Genomic DNA, 22629 nt, shown 5'->3' on the forward strand with positions numbered 1-22629 from the left:
ATTAAATGGTCGTGACCCGCCTTAGTCGTAAACTAAAATTTTTCTCAAATACTTTTGAGGGTATTACACGAGTTTTTATTTATTTTATAAAGACACTAAAATAAAATAAAACATTAATTGGTTTGTCTAACCCAAATGTTAACGGAAATCTTAATAATAATAATGAAAATAAAAATATTCTATTAACGGAAATGGGTTATAGCGACGGAATAAATTTCTGGTTGTCACACATCACAATGTCCGTGGATGATTCGCAAACCAATCCAATCAACATCTCCAACAGTATTGGACCAACGAAAAGGATTCCAATCTTACACACTCAGGATTATGAGGTTTGGACGCACCACTTCAAGGATTATGTGATCGGCTCAGAAGATAACGAGTACTTGATCTAGGAAGCAATCAAAGTTGGTCCATTTGCCGAATCAAACACTTAAAAGATTGTCAAAACTCAAAAGGAGTACAATAAGCTTGTGAATGATTTGAAAGATATTCCTCAAGACGAGAAAGAGAAGTTTCAGTGTCAAGTCCTTAAGAATGATTAGGTTTGCTTTGCAGTCATATACGTTTCTATTGGTGACTTCATGTACTACACCTAAAGAGATATGGGACAGGTTAAAAGAATTGTATTCCACTGATGAAGATCTGGAACATTCGATTCAAACCTTGCTGCTTTCTGAATTTGGTGATTTCAAGCAGAAGCCCGAAGAGAAACTCATTCAGGCTTTTGATCGGTTTAATCATCTTCTCAGCAAGATGATAAAGCACGGGATCGAAAGGAATGTTATTGAACAAAAAGTTAATTACCTTCATGAACGGTCTTAGACCTGAATGGATGGCAGTTTTGTCGACGGTGAAGGCACACAAACAGTTCAAATCATACTCTCTAGCGAAACTGGTGGGAATTCTGAAGTCCCATGAAAATGCAGCGTCAAAGGAAACGAACGTGGTTTCCAGTTTGGGATCATTAGCTCTTGTTTCAAAAAGGAAAAGTATTGTTGAAGAAGAAGAAAATTTGGATCTTGCTGACTATGATCTAACTGGTCAAGAGTATGCCCTGATGGTTTCCAATACTAGAAAGCTCATCAAAAGAAAGTTCCTGTGACAACCCGATATTTCGGGTCAATGTAATGTAAAACCGATCAAATTTAGGTCAAAATGTAACCTTCCTAAAATCTTATTCGGATTAAATAAAGTAATAGGAATCATATCAAGGTTTGCGTACATAAAAAGAACGTCCAAATCTGACTTCGGATGAGGAAGTTATGAAATTTTGAAGAAATTCCTTAATCACGTCATTTTAATAAATAAATAATAAAAATAATTTCGGAATTTGCCAGCGGAATCTAAACGAAAGTTGTAGACCATGGTCTCGCCTTCGCGTGGATATAAAGAACGTCAAAAACGGAGTTCGTATGAGAGAGATATGAATTTTTGAAGTTTATTTAAAATAAATAAGAATTTAATTATAAATTCCCGGTAATATCCGAAGGGGAGTCATCGGATTGGACCGAAGTACGCCCTGCGTACCTTCGTACGCCCCGCGTACTGAGATCGAGGGTCTCGGATCGTCCACGTCGCGCTATCCGAAGAATCTAACCCGTCCGACCCGTCCGAAGCTCCGACCCGTCCGACCCGACGTCCCATCCGACCCGGCGTCCCATCCGACCCGCGTACCCAGCAACCCGTCCCATCCGAACCGAGGCAGTCGAGGCTTCGGTCATGCATGACGTACGCGTACGCGCTGTGTACGAGCGTACGCCCCGCGTTCGGAGGCGGTTCAGCCTTCCTATAAATAGGATGCGAGGCTTTCCGAAAATGTTGCTCATTTCTCTCCTCTCTCTCACAACTTTGTGTCGTTTTCCGTGCCCGTTATAACCCGAAGCTCTAGTCTTTTTGCGCAAGTCCCGAGGGTCGATTTTACTCCCGAGACTCCCGAGAATCCCGAGAAAAATCCGTTTTCTGAGACGAGACTCTGCCCGGTTTTCCATCTCGCTTTCTTCAATCAATCAAGTGAGTTTCATACCCCTTAATCAACCTGTTAAATATTCTAAATGTTTTTATATGCTTTCAAAAAGGGGGGGGGGGAATACAAGTTAAATACTTATAGTTATTGTTTCAACCACACGTGATTGTACTAATCACATGTGATTAATAACTAGGGAAATCAGTGGTTTTATCACTATTCAAACTATCTATCAAACTGTTTTACTTCTAAATGTTTTCCAAACCCATTTACTTTTCGAATTTACACTGCAACTGTGATTTAAGCAAATGTTCCTTATACTTAAAGTGTTTTAATCAAATCTACACCTTCAAATGGTTTTATAGATTGACATCAAGTCAATCTTTCTTTAAAAATAATACTTATGTTTCAAATGCCTTATAAATACTTATTTATGCTTTTATATTACAAATTGCATGCCCATATATGTATAGACGTATAAATAATGTTTAAAGGGCTTAGGAAGGCTATCCACCTTGTTTCCTTTTCCTCGATTTGGATGTGGTCTGATAGGATTTTGGGTGACCATCCGAAGGTTGTTTCCATATTAATTATATATCAAATATACATATATAGACATAAAAGTACTTCCATAATCATATGTACTAAACGCACTGTTAACAAGTTACCATCGGGGTAACATAGAATCATACTATTACAACTGCTAGATCAATGAGTCAGTTCATTCATGAGTCTATACTAGGAAGAGAATATATACAACTATACTACGAGAACATATACAACTATACTAGAACAAGAAACATTTCATCACACATGCAAGAATACGATAACAAATGTGATCCACTGTATCGGAGCATGCCTTAAATGTCATGGCCCGAGTTGTAGCCAGAATTCTCTTGGAGGGAGAGCGTTGAGTTTGCGTATAGATCTATACTGGATTGACTATCCTACACCTTGCTGCTAGCTACAGCCGGACCTGCAGGTCTGCGGGTGCCAAACGTCATTCCGTTATTACGACCGTTCTTTATGTCGTTGTTATCAGTCGATAGTATGGTGCAATTATCACATTATACCTTAATATAAATCCGGTTTAAGGTAGTAGTAATTAGTACAACAGTAGTTCTTATTATACAAAACTACAGTACTACAATGATTTACCCATTACATATTTTGGTGATAATCTCACTTAAGCATTAATGTACAAACTATATTTTATCAAATGATAGTTATACTTGGGTAATCACACACTTTTACAACAGACGAGTTTACAAAACAGTTAAGCCTTGGTAGAAGGTTACTATTATAGAAAATATAGGATTTTCTGAGAGATTCAAACTTTTGCAAATACTTTTAAACATTTATTTACATTTTTACAACTTATACATTGGGACAAGTTCAAACGTTTTTGACAATGAACATTGACACTAAAATACTTATGAACTCACCAGCTTAATGCTGATAAACTCTTTCAAAATAACTTGTATTCTCAGGTCATCAGTAGACAGGTACCGATGCCAGCTTTTGAGATGATGGAGCGTACTCAAGACTCATCATTTTGTTATTTTGATTTACGTTATATTTTTGGTGTCTAAAATTTTACAGAACACACATGTATTAAATTTATATATTTAATGCAATGGATGATGTTGTTTGCCTATTTACATTTACTGTGTTGTGATTACCTTACATGACGTCCTCCGCCCCAGAACGTTTCCGCCGTTCTTGGTTTTGGGGTGTGACAGATTGGTATCAGAGCATTGTTTATAGTGAATTGAGTATATCAACCCATAAAAGATATACTAAACTATAAACCCATTGGGGATTAAACTCTGACCAAGAGTCTATACTTAAAATAATAAAATATTTAACTAAGTATACTAGTCTGCATTCATACTAAAATAAGTGTCACAACGACAAGAACAAAAGTATTACGATTGTTAAATATCACAAGTGAGCTCGGGGATGTATGGTCAGTCCTGGGAATGGCATAGCCTGATCAACTATGCTGATCCTAGGAGTGATTAGCACATGCCTTAGAATGGTTGTGATAGGTTAACAAGTCTAAAAACTTACCAACCATACCACAAGAAGATCAATAGAATTTAAACTTAAAATACTATAGGAGTATTTTGCGCTACTAGTTACACGTATACTATATTCTTATACCTCTATTCTCGCATAGATCTTGATAGCTAGATATCCATCATGGCGACCCGTACTTTCCCAATGAAGGCAATGCCGGGTGGATCGATGAAGAGCCCGAAGTTGATCATCCAATCCCTTTGGATGATCACCTCGCAGAAGGCTTTTCAGATGGGTCCGACTCCGAGCCTGAAGTCAACAACCTACCGATTGTAGGTCAAGCCCCGAACAACAACCCTCGACCAGCGTTTCCAGGTCCTACACCCATGTGAGCAAACAACCTGAACTGCTGGAGTGATGATCAGGGTCAACCCTTACCATACTTTGGGGACCGAACCTTTTACAACGTCAGCGATGGTGGCTCTACTGACCGAGCTCTGCCTGTCATTATCCGCAGAATAGCTCGTATAGTCGAGCAAGGTGGAGCAGCCGTCGACCGGGTCATAGAGATTGATGCCGACTCAGGTGTCAACACAGTCAGCATCCGCCGTCTTGAAGAAGACATGGAACGGACCCGGAGGACAAATAAAACCCTGCAATAGCAGTTGGCTGCCTCACGAGCTGAAATATTGGAACTTCGAGCTCGTCAGAGGACTTAGGATCGACCCATTCAAGAGGTGTTTCGTCAAGTGTCCGACCGCAGTACTCGCCCGGGATTTTCCCATCGCCGTTGGTTGATGTCTAGTACATCTCCGTCTTTTAATTAAAGGATAGCCTTTAACATCTGTGCTCCAAGTAGCACTTATGTGTAAAATATTTCTAACTTTCCGTACTCAAATTTGAAATCTAAGAACTATCAAACTTTTCTTTATGGTATGATGTATGACCTACTGTTAGGTCGATTTTCACTGAACTTATTACATCGGTAATACCAGGATTTTTGAGATCTATCTATCTGGGAAAAATCTATACACTTGTGCTTTCCTACTAATAATGCTTGTTGTGGTTTCAAGCACCCTTTCAACTGTTGGACTATGTTTAGTTAGTCCATGTGTCACTCACGCGTTGCTTACAAATTGATTCTTACCATCTTTCTTATCTTTTTAAACTTTCAGCTGAAGGATGCCTCCTCGCAAGTCTCCCAGGAATAGGAATAATCCTGCACCTCCACCACCTCCTCCGCCTCCGGTCATCGATACTGTAGCCCTGAATGCTGTTGTAGCTGCAGCAGTGGCAACTGCCATGGCTCAGTATCACTCTTCTGATGCCAGCAGAGGTGGAACCCCTGTGGAATCTATTCCGGTCGAAATCCCTGTGCGCTCAAGGGAGTGCTCTTACAAGGATTTTACAAACTGCAAGCCGAAGCCCTTCTATGGCACCGGCGGAGTCATTGCTCTCTCACAATGGTTCGAGAAGACTGAATCAGTCTTCGAAATTTGTTCATGCCCTGCTGCGTGCAAGGTGAAATATGCCGCCTGCACCTTTGAGGGTAAAGCCCTAACGTGGTGGAACGGCCACGTCAAAGCCCTAACTCTCGTCGTAGCCAACGACATGGGCTGGGAAACAATGAAAGACCTCATGACTGAGGAATACTGCCCGAGGGGCGAGATCCAGAAACTGGAGCAGGAACTCTGGAACCTGTCAATGAAGGGCACCAATGTGGTCGCTTATACTGCCCGATTCAGCGAGCTGGTGGCCCTCTGCCCCAATATGGTTCCCACCGAGGGGAAGAAGATCGAGAGGTACATATGGGGACTAGTGCCTCCGTATCAGGGGAATGTGCTAGCGTCAAACCTCGCTACCTTCGACAGTGCCAAACGATTGGCACAACGACTCATTGACCATGGAGTCAAAACCCCTGCAACCACAACCACCCTACCCATCCCGGAACCCCCCAAACCCGCCGATACTAAGCGGAAATTCTGGGATGAAAGGAAGAAGCAGCAGGCTGCCAAAAAGCAGCAACTGGTGGCAATTCATGCCGCAGTGACCCCTACTGCTACTACTGCCCCGGTTAGTCGGTATGCTGGAAGTTCGCCCAAGTGCAACAAATGCAGCTACCACCACAACGGCCCCTGCCGTGAATTGCAGTGCTCTAACTGCAACAAGAAAGGACACACCGTCCGATTCTGTAAGTTCCCGGCACAACCTATCAACCAAGTCCCTGGCTCTGGCGCGAGCCCAACCTGCTATGGATGTGGCGAAGCAGGCCACTTTAAGAGGGACTGCCCCAAAGCGAGGAATGCTGGAGGAGCAGGGAGGGTACTAACTATTGGCCACGGGGAAGCAGTTGCTGACCCGACAGTAGTAACCGGTACGTTCCTCCTCGATAACTCCTATGCATGCATTCTATTCGATAGTGGAGCGGAGCGAAGCTTCGTAAACCATAAATTTGCTCACATGCTTAATCAACCACCGCACGCACTCAAAGAACTATTTACAGTAGAAATGGCTAATGGAAAAACTGAAAATACGAGTAGCATATACTTAGGTTGTACCCTAACCCTAGACAACCATTCATTTCCAATCGACCTCATGCCAGTCTCAATAAAAAGTTTCGACGTCATCATTGGCATGGACTGGTTAAGCCTTCATCGTGCCGACATCATGTGCTTCGAGAAAGCAGTCCGTCTAAACCTTCCGTCTAACGAAACTCTTATAGTCTATGGCGACAAACCCGATGCAAGTCTTCGCATCATATCAAGTATTCAAGCACAGAAATACCTGCGTAAGGAATACCACGCATTCCTTGCTCACGTCGTCGACACGAACCTAGAAACGAAAGAACTAAAGAACCTCCCAGTAGTGAGCGACTTCCCCGACATTTTCCCAGAAGAACTACCCGGATTACCTCCGCAACGACAAGTCGAGTTCAGAATCGACTTAGTCCCAGGAGCTACCCCAGTAGCCAAGTCGCCCTACCGTTTAGCACCAGCCGAGATGCAAGAACTCTCTGGTCAACTTAACGAACTGCTCAGCAAGGGCTTTATAAGGCCAAGTTTCTCACCTTGGGGAGCACCGGTCTTGTTTGTTAAGAAGAAGGACGGATCCTTCCGTATGTGTATTGACTACAGAGAACTCAACAAACTGACGGTCAAGAATCGTTATCCTCTACCACGCATAGATGATCTATTCGACCAACTGCAAGGGGCGAACTATTTTTCTAAGATTGATCTGAGATCCGGATATCACCAGTTACGAGTGCTAGAGGAGGATGTGCCGAAGACCGCCTTCCGAACTCGTTACGGACATTACGAGTTCGTGGTGATGCCATTCGGATTGACCAATGCGCCCGCAGTCTTCATGGATCTGATGAATAGAGTATGCCGACCCTACTTGGATCAGTTCGTCATCGTTTTCATTGACGACATCCTAATCTACTCCCGAAGTAAGAAAGAACATGGCGATCACCTGCGACAAGTTCTAGGGACATTACGAAAAGAGAAACTTTATGCGAAGTTCTCAAAATGTGAATTTTGGATCCGAAGAGTCGAATTCTTAGGACACGTGGTAAGCGAAGAGGGAATCCACGTGGACCCATCCAAAATTAAGGCCATTGAGAACTGGTCAGCACCGAAGACTCCTACAGAAATTCGTCAATTTCTAGGTCTCGCTGGCTACTACCGCAGGTTCATTCAGAACTTCTCACGAATAGCGAAGCCTCTTACAACCCTAACCCAGAAAGGTGTGGCCTTTGACTGGGAAGAGAAACAAGAAAGAGCGTTCCAAACGCTCAAACGAGCCTTGTGCACCGCACCAATACTATCCCTTCCCGAAGGAATAGAAGACTTCGTAGTTTATTGCGATGCATCAAACCAAGGACTCGGATGTGTTCTGATGCAGCGAGGTAAGGTCATCGCCTACGCCTCAAGACAATTGAAGACACACGAGGTTAACTACACGACCCACGATCTTGAACTAGGAGCAGTAGTGTTTGCTCTGAAGATCTGGAGACATTACTTGTATGGAACGAAGAGCACTATCTTTACCGACCACAAGAGTTTACAACACATTTTCGATCAGAAGGAGCTCAACATGAGACAACGACGGTGGGTCGAGCTACTCAGTGATTACGAGTGCGATATTCGTTATCATCCGGGTAAAGCCAACGTAGTAGCGGACGCCCTAAGTCGGAAGGAATATTCTGGTCGCAAAGTCAAGTCATTATCAATAACCATCCATTCACACCTGACTAAGCAAATTCAGGCGGCTCAACTTGAGGCCATGAAATCTGAAAATGTGTCAAGTGAATCCCTTAGAGGAATGGACAAGAATTTAGAAGCCAAGGGTGACGGAGCTTTATATTTCATGAACCGGATCTGGACACCGAAACATGGTGGCTTCCGAGACTTGGTCATGACCGAGGCGCACAACACTCGGTATTCCGTCCACCCAGGTTCAGATAAGATGTATCTGGATCTTAAGAAGCTATACTGGTGGCCTAATATGAAAGCAGAGATTGCTACCTTCGTAAGTAAATGCCTTACTTGCGCAAAGGTTAAGGTCGAGTACCAGAAGCCCTCTGGTTTATTGCAGCAACCAGAGATCCCGGAATGGAAGTGGGAGCGGATCACTATGGATTTCATAACCAAGTTGCCCAAGACAACGGGTGGACTTGACACCATATGGGTCATCGTTGATAGATTGACCAAGTCTGCACACTTCCTGCCTATCAAAGAAACCGATAAGATGGAGAAACTTACGAGAACATACATTAGGGAAATCGTACGGCTACATGGTGTACCTATGTCCATTATCTCCGATAGAGATAGTAGGTTCACCTCAAGATTTTGGCAATCACTACAACATTCCCTAGGAACAAGGCTGGACATGAGCACAGCCTACCATCCTCAGACCGACGGACAAAGTGAGAGGACCATCCAAACTCTGGAAGATATGTTGCGAGCCTGCGTAATTGACTTTGGGAAGGCATGGGATACTCATTTACCCCTTGTCGAGTTTTCCTATAATAACAGTTATCACACGAGCATCAAGGCTGCTCCATTTGAAGCTCTCTACGGCCGTAAGTGCAGATCCCCTCTGTGCTGGGCTGAGGTGGGTGATACCCAATTAGCCAGGGGGCAAACTTCTGACAGTACTCTCACCGGTCCGGAGATCATTCGGGAAACAACAGAGAAAATCGTTCAGATCCGTGAACGATTGAAAGCCTCTAGAGACCGACAGAAGAGCTACGCTGATAAGCGAAGGAAACCTTTGGAATTTCAGGTGGGAGACCGAGTCCTCCTCAAAGTCTCACCCTGGAAGGGCTTGATACGCTTCGGCAAGCGTGGGAAGCTTAATCCGAGGTACATAGGGCCTTTCGAGATTCTTGCAAGAGTCGGCCCCGTAGCTTACAAACTCGAACTACCCGACGCACTTCGTAACGTACATTCTACATTCCACGTATCTAACTTGAAAAAGTGTCTATCCGACGAGACTCTCGTAATTCCACTCGACGAGATCGAAATCAACGAAAGCCTCAACTTCGTGGAAGAACCTATAGAGATCATGGACCGTGAGGTCAAGCAGACAAAGCAAAGCCGTATCCCTATCGTGAAGGTTCGCTGGAATGCCAAGCGAGGACCGGAATTCACTTGGGAACGTGAGGATCAGATGAAACTGAAGTACCCTCACCTTTTTGCTTAGTTATTTGTAAATTCTAGCTTGCTTAAAAGTCTAATTTCGGGACGAAATTCCTTCTAACGGGGGGATGATGTGACAACCCGATATTTCGGGTCAATGTAATGTAAAACCGATCAAATTTAGGTCAAAATGTAACCTTCCTAAAATCTTATTCGTATTAAATAAAGTAATAGGAATCATATCAAGGTTTGCGTACATAAAAAGAACGTCCAAATCTGACTTCGGATGAGGAAGTTATGAAATTTTGAAGAAATTCCTTAATCACGTCATTTTAATAAATAAATAATAAAAATAATTTCGGAATTTGCCAGCGGAATCTAAACGAAAGTTGTAGATCATGGTCTCGCCTTCGCGTGGATATAAAGAACGTCAAAAACGGAGTTCGTATGAGAGAGATATGAATTTTTGAAGTTTATTTAAAATAAATGAGAATTTAATTATAAATTCCCGGTAATATCCGAAGGGGAGTCATCGGATTGGACCGAAGTACGCCCTGCGTACCTTCGTACGCCCCGCGTACTGAGATCGAGGGTCTCGGATCGTCCACGTCGCGCTATCCGAAGAATCTAACCCGTCCGACCCGTCCGAAGCTCCGACCCGTCCGACCCGACGTCCCATCCGACCCGGCGTCCCATCCGACCCGCGTACCCAGCAACCCGTCCCATCCGAACCGAGGCAGTCGAGGCTTCGGTCATGCATGACGTACGCGTACACGCTGCGTACGAGCGTACGCCCCGCGTTCGGAGGCAGTCGTTGCTCATTTCTCTCCTCTCTCTCACAACTTTGTCTCGTTTTCCGTGCCCGTTATAACCCGAAGCTCTAGTCTTTTTGCGCAAGTCCCGAGGGTCGATTTTACTCCCGAGACTCCCGAGAATCCCGAGAAAAATCCGTTTTCTGAGACGAGACTCTGCCCGGTTTTCCATCTCGCTTTCTTCAATCAATCAAGTGAGTTTCATACCCCTTAATCAACCTGTTAAATATTCTAAATGTTTTTATATGCTTTCAAAAAGGGGGGGGGGGAATACAAGTTAAATACTTATAGTTATTGTTTCAACCACACGTGATTGTACTAATCACATGTGATTAATAACTAGGGAAATCAGTGGTTTTATCACTATTCAAACTATCTATCAAACTGTTTTACTTCTAAATGTTTTCCAAACCCATTTACTTTTCGAATTTACACTGCAACTGTGATTTAAGCAAATGTTCCTTATACTTAAAGTGTTTTAATCAAATCTACACCTTCAAATGGTTTTATAGATTGACATCAAGTCAATCTTTCTTTAAAAATAATACTTATGTTTCAAATGCCTTATAAATACTTATTTATGCTTTTATATTACAAATTGCATGCCCATATATGTATAGACGTATAAATAATGTTTAAAGGGCTTAGGAAGGCTATCCACCTTGTTTCCTTTTCCTCGATTTGGATGTGGTCTGATAGGATTTTGGGTGACCATCCGAAGGTTGTTTCCATATTAATTATATATCAAATATACATATATAGACATAAAAGTACTTCCATAATCATATGTACTAAACGCACTGTTAACAAGTTACCATCGGGGTAACACAGAATCATACTATTACAACTGCTAGATCAATGAGTCAGTTCATTCATGAGTCTATACTAGGAAGAGAATATATACAACTATACTACGAGAACATATACAACTATACTAGAACAAGAAACATTTCATCACACATGCAAGAATACGATAACAAATGTGATCCACTGTATCGGAGCATGCCTTAAATGTCATGGCCCGAGTTGTAGCCAGAATTCTCTTGGAGGGAGAGCGTTGAGTTTGCGTATAGATCTATACTGGATTGACTATCCTACACCTTGCTGCTAGCTACAGCCGGACCTGCAGGTCTGCGGGTGCCAAACGTCATTCCGTTATTACGACCGTTCTTTATGTCGTTGTTATCAGTCGATAGTATGGTGCAATTATCACATTATACCTTAATATAAATCCGGTTTAAGGTAGTAGTAATTAGTACAACAGTAGTTCTTATTATACAAAACTACAGTACTACAATGATTTACCCATTACATATTTTGGTGATAATCTCACTTAAGCATTAATGTACAAACTATATTTTATCAAATGATAGTTATACTTGGGTAATCACACACTTTTACAACAGACGAGTTTACAAAACAGTTAAGCCTTGGTAGAAGGTTACTATTATAGAAAATATAGGATTTTCTGAGAGATTCAAACTTTTGCAAATACTTTTAAACATTTATTTACATTTTTACAACTTATACATTGGGACAAGTTCAAACGTTTTTGACAATGAACATTGACACTAAAATACTTATGAACTCACCAGCTTAATGCTGATAAACTCTTTCAAAATAACTTGTATTCTCAGGTCATCAGTAGACAGGTACCGATGCCAGCTTTTGAGATGATGGAGCGTACTCAAGACTCATCATTTTGTTATTTTGATTTACGTTATATTTTTGGTGTCTAAAATTTTACAGAACACACATGTATTAAATTTATATATTTAATGCAATGGATGATGTTGTTTGCCTATTTACATTTACTGTGTTGTGAGTACCTTACATGACGTCCTCCGCCCCAGAACGTTTCCGCCGTTCTTGGTTTTGGGGTGTGACAGTTCCCAGCCAACAAGAACCGAAACTGGAAGGGAAGTTATAGTTCTGAAAAAGTGAAGGAAGAACCGAAGATGGGTTCAAAGTCAGAAGAATCCAATAAGGAGATGAAGATTAGTGGTGACTCAGGCTTTGATTGCCATTATTGTGGAGGCAAGAATCACTTTGCCAAAGCCTGCATGCTGAAGAAAAAGGCATAAAAGTTTGATGAGGATGATGAGGAAGCGAACCTCCTGAAACGATTGGAGGAGATCAAGAAAAGAAAATCAGCAGCTAACAATAACACTATGAATTCTTTGATTGTACAGGATATAGGTAACAATGATGAATTCGGTGGAGTGGAAGTGTGGTCCACGGATTCGGAGGACGAAGAAGTGAGAAAGCCGACTCATGGCAAGGCTATGCTGGTGAAAGAAGAATATGCTGCAGGAAAATGTTTGATGGTGACAGAAGGTGTATCATAGATGCGAGGATACACAACAGATGGTGGGCTGGAAGTTGAGAAGGAGCGAGAGGACATATGTTTCGCTACAAAAACTGTTAGTGCACAAATCAACGAATGTGATGAGTTGATCAAGAAGGTACAAAATATTCTTACTTCTCTGAAAATACCTATTACTAACTATGAAAAGGAACGGAATAGCTTAAAATCTAAATTTTCTAGTATAAGTAGTAGTCTTACCCAAACTCGTGTCACAAACTCTAATCTGACTGATCAAATTAGCAGGATATCTGCAAAGAGTGAGGAGAGGAGGATATGGATTGAGCAGAAGGAGAAAGAGTTAATTAGATCTAAGGATGAGTCAATCTATTTGCAACGAGACAATCTTGAGCTTTTAAAACAACGGGACGTTTTTTATATCAAAAAGACTTTATTTTAATATCACTCAATTGCATCTCGATTGTGAAATAGGATAGAAGATACATCGCATGATTTTTCCCTTCCTTGAGTTAAAGGAGGATGAAGTCGATGCTGAAGCTTACAACTTGAAAATGTTGTATCTTCTTATGAAGTCTCTCATGCCTACAAAATTGGTCTTGACAAAATAGATTCCTACATAAAGTCAAAAGACCATAAGGACATGCTCAAAAATCTGTTGGACGAAAATGATAAATTGAAGTTAAGAACCGAAACTGTACAGAAATTTGACTCGTTGAATGCCAAATTAAGTTCAGAAAATAAAATTGATGTTAAAAATGCATCTGAACTTAATGAGGATGATGACATGAGTGAAAGCTCTGTAGAGGATGTGGGGGAATGTTCAGAATTTGTCAAAAGCGAACCCGAAACTAATAAAAATTTGATTTCTGAAAAATTCGTTGAGTTCGCTCAGTCGTCGACAGACAAGACTAAAATTCTCAAGGCTAAAGTTGTTGTATATCAAAAGGTTCAAACCACTCCAAATCAAGTCTACACAGTTCAGGGAGTCACTCCTTAACAAACAACAGAACTGACATCTATGGTAGAAGAAGATAATGTAGTTGGATGTGATGAGTGCTTCTGGTCAACACCAATAGATAACGCTGATGAAACAAAATGCCTATCTCGGAAACCCTCATGGAGAGTGAAGGGTACGTACGTTCCGGAACCACTTAATGAGCCTACAAGATATGATGTTCCAAGCACAAGTGTTACGAAAACATCTTTGGGCGAACCAGTGATAACGTCCAGTGAGACGTCTTCGTTAAAGAGCGAAAGCCATGCTCAAGTTCCAAAGAAAAAGGCCAACATTCATAAAAATCCAAAACAGGTGCCAAAATGAAATAACCAACGAAATCTGAGATACAAGAAGAATCTCTCAGAAAGAAAACAATTTTGGAGATCTCAAAATCCTCATTATGTAAGGTAACAAAAGACACATAAGTCACGAGGAGAATCAAGAAGCAACATAAAGGAGGGTTTCGGTCCTTGGAATGAAAGGAACCGAAAGGAGAGCTTCGGTCCACACCAGGTAAGGAACCAAAAGGAGGGTTTCGGTCCACAACAAGTGAGCAACCGAAAGGAGAGCTTTGGTCCTCAGAGCATAAGCAACCGAAAGAAAGATTTCGGTCCTCAACATAATAGGAACCGAAAGCATGGGTTTGGTCCCAAGTTCAATCAGAAGAACAGAAGGGAAGATTGTTCCTGTTCTCAACCAAGGAAGAATAATAATCGATGATCTGATATCGCTTCTAAACTGTATTCTTCTCATTCTCATTCTAATTCTTGTCCTTCAAAAGATTTAAAGGGGAAAGGAAAGATCTTTCCAGAAGACAACAAATGCCCGAAAGAGATCCAAAAGAATGTAGAAGTCAAAATCTCAAACCCTACGTCTAATGAATCTAAGCCAAACAAAGGTAAAGTTTTTACTATAAAGAGAAAAGATGAAACAGCTCCAATTAAAAGAACTTATATGGTTGATGTTTCTCTTACTATTCCCTGTCCTGTAAAAGGCTCATAAGGACCCAAGAAACTTTGTGTCCCTAAATCTGCTTAATATTTTGTAGGTTATACGTGACGAGCAGTTTGACGAAGAATGGTATATTGATAGTGGCTGCTCGAGTCACATGACAGGACGAAAGGGAGAACTGAGGGAGTTTCGATCTCTCAAGGATGGTGAAATTGTGAAGTACGACAACAATTCATTTGGAACTATTAAAGGCAATGGAATGATTACGAATGGTGATTTCTCAATCAGAAAGGTCGCATACGTTGAAGGATTACAGCACAACCTCATAAGTGTATCACAACTTGTAGTTGGGACCAGATTGAAGGTCTCATTTGATGATGAAGGCTTAGAGATAGTCGAAAAGAAGTCAAATAACATACTGCTGAAATCGAAATGAAAGGGGGAAATGTATCCTTTGAATCTCAATCCAATTCGAGGGAAACCAACAGTTTGCTTGCTAACGAAGGCTCACTCAGACGAAAGCTGGTTATGGCATAGAAGGCTCTCTCATCTCAACTTCAAGGATATGAACAAGCTGGTACTTAGGGATCATGTTCGTGGTCTTCCAGTTCTCAAATTCGACAAAGAAGATCTATGTGTAGCTTGTGAAATGGGAAAGCAAAGTCGACAAAGTCATCCTTCTATTATCAACACAAAGATGATTGAACCATTGGAGCTGTTTCATATCGATCTATGTGGTCCCTCCTCTATTGAAAGCATTGTTTGGAACAAGTACATTCTGGTCATCGTTGACGACTTCTCTTGCTTCACATGGGTATTCTTCTTGAAGCAAAAATCATAGGAAACTCCTATGCACAAGCTCTTCATAAAACAAGTAGAGGTTCAACTGCGAAAGGTGGTTCGTAATGTAAGAAGAGACAATGACTTGGAATTCAAGAACAAGGATTTCGAAGATTTTCTAGCTGAGAAGGGAAGGAATCATAATTTCTCGGCTCCATATGCACCACAGCAGAATGGAATCGGCGAAAGTTGAAACCGATCTCTGTGTGAAGAAGCTCGTATTATGCTAAGCTTTGCTTCCTTGCCTTTGTATTTCTAGGCTGACGCTATTGCTGCCGCTTGTTACAATCAGAACAAATCATATCTAAACAAGCGATTATGTGTTACTCCTTACGAGATCTTGAACAATCGCAAGCCTGATGTGAAGTTCTTTCGTGTATTCGGTTCAAGATGCTTCGTCTTCAACTCAATGGAGAATCGAAACAAGTTTGATGCTAAGGCTGATGAAGGAATATTTTTGGGCTACTCCTTGCACTCGATGGCGTATAGAGTTCTGAACAAGCACTCAAAGAAGATTGAAGAGACATACTATGTCACTTTTGACGATAGCTATGTTAAGAAGTTGAAGACAACTGAAGGTGCAATGAAGGAAATCTTTCCAAAGACCAGTCATAAGTAGTGTTTTGAGAAATGTACGCCATTCGAAAGTTCGTGTATGTTTTCTAGAAAATGCGGCATTTTCAAATGAAAAGAGTTATGATTCGTTGTGTTGAAAATGAATGTATTAGATGTAGAAAATCCCATATTTTCCCTAATAGTTGAGATATGATTTGTTGTGTTTTCCAAGAAAAACCCTTATTTTCTTATAAAAGTATGAAATGCATATGAATGTTCGTGTTATAAGTTGTAAACAATTGCACCAGGAAAATCCCTTATTTTCCTATTATTTGTTTGTTCTAGATGCGGGGAAAAACCCTTATTTTCCTAAAGTAACTGGCAGTCTCTAAGACCGAAAATCGCAAGCAACCGACGTGCTTAAAAGGTGTGGCATAGTTTTATATAATAAAGCTATACGAAGATCGCACTTGTTAGATGAAGAATAGTTTTAGTAACTACTTGTTCATAAAAGCATAATACAATAATAATTCTATATCCGGTGAGTTTTATGACCATACTAAACATAATATGCCTGTAGCGACGTTCTTCAGGCGTCGTAGCGTTATGACAAACTGTCACCCCAAAGGACGGACTGTAGCTAACAGTCAGGGCGCGGGATCATGACTTCCGATATAGATCTATACACATTTGACACGTTCTCCGAACGGGAGACTCTGGTTATAGACAGGACTTGAAGCGGTACCTTTTAGCAAAAGGTAGTATTTGAAGATGTACACGCCTCACGGATTCTCAACTAAGTCTGTATTAAAGTAATAGTTTTGTATGCAAAGTTTATCCTTTTTCACAATGTTCGACAAAGTATAAATCATAAGTTCTTTGAATGTATAAAACGGTTTAGAAACGATGGTTACTCTTGATATGATGTATTTGTATGTAAACGTATAATTAAAACATATTTCTATTTATAAAACATATTGTATCCCAAGAGGGTAAAGTTGTGTTGTGAGGTGTTTTTCATGATAATAACTTCATAAGATAGTTAAAACAACAGTATGAAAAGTATAGCAAAAGATCGATGTTTCAAAGGATTTTAGTCGTGTGTTTACTTGTATTCCCCCCCTTAAAAGAGTATAAAAAGCATTTAAAAATGTATTTAAAGTGTGTTTGTAGGGGTATGAACTCACTTGAAAGTTTGAAGAGAGCGAGAAGAAAACCGGGTGGAGTTTCGTCTCGGGAAACGGATTTTTCTCGGGATTCTCGGGAATCTCGGGAGTAAAATCGACCTTCGGGACTTGAGCAAAATGACCAGGGCTTCGGGGTAGTGCGGGCACGGAAAACGAGGTAAGATCGTGAGAGAAATGGGGTGAATTTCCCGTAACCCTCGCATCTCTATTTATAGTGGTCTGGGAAGCCTCGGTACGCGGGGCGTACTCGTGCGTCACCCGTGACCGACTCCTCGACTGCTTCGCTTCGGATGGGACGGATAGGCTAGGCTCGCATAGGGGCGACGTGGATGGACCGAGACCAAGGCCTTCGCGTACGCGGGGCGTACGAGGCTACGCAGCGCGTAACTCGGATGAGGACGCTGACTCCCCCTTCGGATATTACCAGATTTTTGATTTAAATTTATATATAATTTATTTAATAAACTTCAAAAAATCATATCTTCTTCATACGAACTCCGTTTTCGATGGTCTTTATATCCACGCGTAGGTGAGACTATGCTCTACAGCTTTCGTTTAGACTCCGTTGGCAAATTATGAAATTATTTTTATTATTTATTTATAAAATGTCGTGATTAAGGAATTTCTTTAAAAATTCATAACTTCTTTATCTGACGTCGGTTTTTGCCAAACTTTTTACCGCTAAAATACCATTGTCGAGACCTTCGATTCACGTTTAGGTCATTCCGGCCAAAAGTCGCTCGATCTCCGTTTCGAGTTTTTAGCTGACTGCTGCTATGCCGAACTCGGAAAAATCATAACTTTCATACGATGTCCGATTTGAGCGCTCTTTTTATGTATGTTTGTAGTTTCAATGATATCTACGACTTTCATTTAGACACCTAAGGTCAAAAAGTATTTTATTGAAACTTCGCGTTTTTACGTAACTTCGTATTGCCGGTTTTTGTCGGAAAACTTAGAATGGTCATAACTCCTTCGTTATAACTCGGATTTTAGTGTTCTTTATATGTATGAAAACCTTGTTACAATATCTACCACTTAGTATACTTAATTACGGTTTTTATAAAAGTTTAAATTTTGAACTGAATTTTGCTTTTGTTACACCATGGATTTCATAACCAAACTACCCAGGACGGCAAGCGGACTCGACACCATTTGGGTGATCGTCGACAGGTTAACTAAATCAGCACACTTCCGCCCAATCAAAGAGACGGATAAATTCGAGAAACTAACTAGAACATACCTCAAAGAGATTGTACAACTACATGGTGTGCCCATATCCATTATCTCGGACCGAGATATTAGATTCACCTCAAGGTTCTGGCAGTCACTACAAAAATCCCTAGGAACAAGACTATGCATGAGTACCACTTATCACCCACAAACCGACGTGCAGAGTGAAAGAACCATACAAACCCTAGAAGATATTTTGAGATCTTACGTAATCGATTTTGGCAAAGAGTGGAACACCCATCTACCCTTGGTCGAGTTCTCGTACAACAATAGCTACCACACTAGTATCAAGGCTGCCCCGTTCGAAGCCCTCTACGACCGTAAATGCAGGTCACCTCTGTGCTGGGCCGAAGTGGGGGACACACAACTAGCAAAAGGACAAGCAACAGACAACATGCTCACTGGACCAGAAATCATAAGGGAAACTACGGAGAAGGTTGTTCAGATCCAGGAACATCTGAAAGCATCAAGGGACAGACAAAAGAGTTACGCGGATAAAAGACGGAAACCCTTGGAATTCCTGGTTGGAGATCGAGTCCTACAAAAAGTCTCGCCCTGGAAGGGGTTAATACGCTTCGGAACGCGTGGGAAACTGAACCCAAGATACATCGGACCATTCGATATCCTTGTCAGGATCGGTCCAGTGGCTTATAAACTTCGATTACCCCAGGAGCTCCACAACGTACACCCTACCTTTCACATATCAAACCTAAAGAAGTGCTTGTCCGATGAGACCCTTGTAAACTCTATCTTAGATTAAATTGCAATAAATGAGAATCTCCAATTCGTAGACGAACCAGTAGAGATCATGGATCGGGAAATAAAAGGACTAAAAAAAGCCGCATACCTATTGTAAAGGTCCGCTAGAACGCCAAGCGAGGACCTGAATACACCTGGGAACGCGTGGATCAGATGAAACAAAAGTACCCGCATCTTTTTCCTAACCTGTAAACTCTATCTTAGATTAAATTTCGGGACGAAATTCCCTAACGGGGAGATGATGTGACAACCCTATATTTTCCAAAAGCAATGTAACACTCAAGAGTCAAATACAACGAAAACTATTTGGAATCAACGAAACTAACCTCAATAATAAAGTGTTCAAATATCTAAATTGGGATGCATCAAATGTTAGATATCGTGCCAAGGTTATCAGAACATAAAGAACATTCAAAACCGGGTTATATTGAAGAAATTATAACCACTCGAATATTTACGACACACTGTTAAAACATTATTTAACGTAAAAAGTGAAATTACAATAAAATGCATTTTAGCCTTAAGTATCTAAACAAAAGTTGTAGAGTTCGTTAAACTATAAACATACATAAAAATTTCGTCCAAATTGGACCTTGTATGAAGAAGTTACGAATTTTCTTAGTTTCGTAATAGTAGTAGAGGGCCAAAAAACTCGAATTGAAGATCGAGCGTTATTTAGCTATCGCAACCTAAACGAATGTTGAGGGTCTCCACAATAGAAGTAAAATGATAAAAAGACAAACGAAAACCGACGTCGAATAAAAAAGCTACGAATTTTTAACGGACTTTAGCAGTCCCGGCCTATTAAAAACATATCATTAAAAATAAATCAAAAGTAGCCGACGAAGTCTATATGAAAGTTGTAGACCATAATCTCACCTACGCGTGGATATAAAGAACGCGAAAAACGGAGCCCGTACGCGAAAGTTACGTTTAGAAGATGGAAGCCGGGATTATGCCCAGCGTACTTAGGTGCAGGGTCGAGTCCCATCGGCTGTAGCTCTACGCCTAGCTAGACTCGAGTCGTAAGCCATGATGCAAAGTTACACTGTAACAACCCGTTATTTCCAGGCATTATAAACCGAGTCTTGTAACCCCCTTTTTAATGTAATGGGAATATCATCGATAAATGAATTATTCAAAAGCTTTGATTTGGAGTACGCTATGTAGTAGATATCGTCTTAAAGGTTCCAAATATAAAAAGAACGTCCAAATCTGACTTCGCAGGAGGAAGTTATGATTTTTCAAAGAAATTCCTTAAAAACGATTAGTTATAAAATAAATAATAAAAAAAAAAAATATATATATATATATTTTGGAATTTGCCAACGGAGTCTAAACGAAAGTTGTAGATCGTAGTCTCACCTACGCGTGGATATAAAGACCATCGAAAACGGAGTTCGTATGAAGAAGATTTGGATTTTTGAAGTTTATTAAATAAATTAATTATTTATTTAATTCAAAATTCGGATATAATCCGAAGGGGAGTCAGCATCCTTCTCGGAAGTACGCGCTGCGTACTCCTGTACGCCCCGCGTAACCGAGAGGATTGGCCTCGGATCGTCCACGTCGCCATATCCGAAGAAGCCGACCCGTCCGACCCGTCCGACCCGTCCGAACCGACGTCCCATCCGACCCGGCGTCCCATCCGACCCACCTCCCCAGCAACCCGTCCCATCCGACCCGATAACCCAAGAACCCGTCCCATCCGAACCGAGGCAGTCGAGGCTTCGGTCATGCATGACGTACGCGTATGCAGCGCGTACGAGCGTACGCCCCGCGTACCGAGGCAGACCTGCCTTCCTATAAATAGAATGCGAGGGTTTCCAAAGAAAGTGTTCATTTCTCTTCTCTCTCTCTCAGCATTTCCTCGTTTTCCGTGTCCGTTCAAACCCGAATCCCTGTTCTTTTTGGCTCAAGCCCCGAAGGTCGATCCTACTCCCGAGATTCCCGAGAATCCCAAGAAAAGTCAGTTTCCCGAGACGAAACTCTACTCGATTTTCCACCTCACAATCTTCAAACTATCAAGTGAGTTCATATCCCCTTCGAACACTCTTTAAATACATTTTAAATGTTTTATACTCTTTTTGGGGAGGAATACAAGTAAACACATGACTAAAATCGTGTGAAACATTAACCTTTTGATGTACTTTTCATACTGTTGTTTTAACTATTTTGTGAAGTTGTTATGATACAAAACCCCTCACAACACAGCTTTACACTCTTTGGGATATAATATGTTTATAAATAGAAATATGTTTTATTTATACGTTTATATACAAACACATCATATCAAGGGTAACATTCTTTACTAAGTCATTTCATGCATTCAAAGAACTTATGATTATGCTTTGTCAAACATTGTGAAAGAGGTTAAACTTTGCATACAAACTACTACCTTATTACGGACTTAGTTGAGAATCCATGAGTCGTATATATCTTCAAACGTTACTTTCTTTATTAGAAAATAATGCTACAAGTCCTGTATATAACCAGAGTCTCCCGTTCGGAGAACGTGTCAAATGTGTATAGATCTATACGGGAAGTCATGATCCCGCGCCCTGACTGTTAGCTACAGTCCGTCTTTTGGGGTGACAGTTGTCATAACGCTACGACGCCTGAAGAACGTCGCTACAGGCATATTATGTTTAGTATGGTTATAAAACTCATCGGATATACAATTATTATGGTATTATGCTTTTATGAACGAGTAGTCATTAAAACTATTCTTCATCTGATAAGTTCGATCTTCGTATAGCTTTACTATGTAAAACTATGACACAACTTACAAGCACGTCGCTTGCTTGCGATTTTCGGTCTTAGAGACTGCCAGTTATGTCAGGGAAATAAGGGTTTTTCCTGTATACAAACCAAACAACTAATAGGAAAATAAGGGATTTTCTCGGTACAATTAGTTGCAATTTACATCACGAACATTCATATGCATTGCATACTTTTATAAGAAAATAAGGGTTTTTCTGGAAAACATGCAAACACTTTCGAATGGCATACATTTTCTCAAAACACTACTTATGAACTCACCAACTTAAATGTTGACACTTTTTCTTTGAAATAACTTGTATTCACAGGAAACCGCTAGCCAGGTAGCAACTACTTCTGAAGACTAACGCATTGGCGTTAGTAACATATTTTGGATCACCATTTTATATTTGATTTCTTTTGCAAACATGTAACACCTACAATCATGTAAACTTTTCAAACATATTTATATTATGGTGGTGTGTACTTTCCTTTCTATGAACTGTTATGATACTGAATATGACGTCCTCCGCCCCCGAACGATTCCGCCGTTCAGGTTTGGGGGTGTGACAGATTGGT

This window comes from Lactuca sativa, chromosome 6, assembly GCF_002870075.4.
Source record: "Lactuca sativa cultivar Salinas chromosome 6, Lsat_Salinas_v11, whole genome shotgun sequence".
Lineage (NCBI taxonomy): Eukaryota > Viridiplantae > Streptophyta > Magnoliopsida > Asterales > Asteraceae > Lactuca > Lactuca sativa.